The 2,000-nt window shown below is 42.0% G+C and overlaps 1 non-coding gene across 1 annotated transcript; it reads left to right on the top strand.

Annotated features, from left to right (window-relative positions):
* Window positions 1-1,651: 1,651 nt before the first annotated feature.
* LOC148555009 (small nucleolar RNA R71) lies at window positions 1,652-1,759 on the top strand. Its single transcript, XR_015887827.1, has one exon. It is a non-coding gene; the product is annotated as a small nucleolar RNA R71 (small nucleolar RNA).
* Window positions 1,760-2,000: the final 241 nt, after the last annotated feature.

Raw genomic sequence — 2,000 nt, 5'->3', positions numbered from 1 at the left:
AGCATGATGATGGCCTCTCAATACCAAACTTAGAGTTTGGTTGTGGTCTCCCAACACCAAACTTAGAGTTTGAATGTGGGGGTTTTGTTTGACTCTGCATTGAGAGAAGCTTTTCATGCTTCCTCTCCATGGTTACAGAGGGAGATCTTTGAGCCTTAAACACAAGGGAGTCCTCATTCACTGTAAGGATCAATTCTCCTCTGTCAACATCAATCACAGCCTTTGCTGTGGCCAGGAAGGGTCTACCAGGGATGATGGATTCATCCATACACTTTCCAGTGTCTAGGATTATGAAATCAGCAGGGATGTAGTGGCCTTCAACCTTTACCAAGACATCCTCTACAAGTCCATAAGCCTGTTTCCTTGAATTGTCTGCCATCTCTAGTGAGATTCTTGCAGCTTGTACCTCAAGGATTCCTAGCTTCTCCATTACAGAGAGAGGCATGAGGTTTATGCTTGACCCTAGGTCACACAGAGTCTTCTTAAAGGTCATGGTGCCTATGGTACAAGGTATTGAGAACTTTCCAGGATCCTGTCTCTTCAGAGGTAATCTCTGCCTAGTCAAGTCATTCAGTTCTTTGGTGAGCAAGGGGGGTTCATCCTCCCAAGTCTCATTACCAAATAGCTTGGCATTTAGCTTCATGATTGCTCCAAGGTACTTAGCAACTTGTTATTCAGTAACATCTTCATCTTCTTCAGAGGAAGAATACTCATCAGAGCTCATGAATGGCAAAAGTAAATTCAATGGAATCTCTATGGTCTCAATGTGAGCCACAGATTCCCATGGTTCCTCATTAGGGAACTCCTTGGAGGCCAGTGGACATCCATTGAGGTCTTCCTCAGTGGAGATCACTGCCTCTTCCTCCTCTCCAGGTTTGGCCGTGTGGGCTATGTTGATGGTCTTGCACTCTCCTTTTGGATTCTCTTCTGTATTGCTTGGGAGAGTACTAGGAGGGAGTTCAGTAACTTTCTTACTCAGCTGACCCACTTGTGCATCCAAATTTCTAATGGAGGACCTTGTTTCAGTCATGAAACTTTGAGTGGTTTTAATTAAATCAGAGACTACAGTTGCTAATTCAGAGTGGTTCTGCTTAGAATTCTCTGTTTGTTGCTGAGAAGATGATGGAAAAGGTTTGCCATTGCTAAAACTATTTCTTCCACCATTATTTTTGTTAAAGCCTTGTTAAGGCATCTGTTGATCCTTCCATGAGAGGTTTGGATGATTTCTCCATGAAGGATTATAGGTGTTTCCATAGGATTCTCCCATGTAATTCACTTTTTCCATTACTGGATTCTCAGGATCATAAGCTTCTTCTTCAGAAGATGCTTCTTTAGTACTGTTGGATGCAGCTTGCAATCCATTCAGACTCTGAGAAATCATATTGACTTGCTGAGTCAATATTTTGTTCTGAGCTAATATGGCATTCAGAGTATCAATCTCAAGAACTCCTTTCTTCTGACTTGTCCCATTATTCACAGGATTCCTTTCAGAAATGTACATAAATTGGTTGTTTGCAACCATTTCAATGAGTTCCTGAGCTTCTGTAGGTGTCTTCTTCAGATGAAGAGATCCTCCAGCAGAGCTGTCCAATGACATCTTGGACAGTTCAGACAGACCATCATAGAAGATACCTATGATGCTCCATTCTGAAAGCATGTCAGAAGGACACCTTCTAATCAATTGCTTGTATCTTTCCCAAGCTTCATAGAGGGATTCACCTTCCTTTTGTCTGAAAGTTTGGACTTCCACTCTAAGCTTGCTCAATTTTTGAGGTGGAAAGAACTTTGCCAAGAAGGCATTGACTAGCTTTTCCCAAGAGTTCAGGCTTTCTTTAGGTTGTGAATCCAACCATGTTCTAGCTCTGTCTCTTACAGCAAAGGGAAAAAGTATAAGTCTATAGACCTCGGGATTAACCCCATTGGTCTTGACAATGTCACAGATTTGCAAGAATTCAGCTAAGAACTGATGATGATCTTCAAGTGGAAGTCCATGAAACTTG

Source organism: Arachis ipaensis, chromosome B6, assembly GCF_059453495.1.
Source record: "Arachis ipaensis isolate K30076 ecotype BB chromosome B6, ASM5945349v1, whole genome shotgun sequence".
Taxonomy (NCBI): Eukaryota; Viridiplantae; Streptophyta; class Magnoliopsida; order Fabales; family Fabaceae; genus Arachis; species Arachis ipaensis.
The sequence above is the reverse complement of the archived record's forward strand: the minus strand, read 5'-3'. Positions and strand labels throughout refer to the sequence as shown.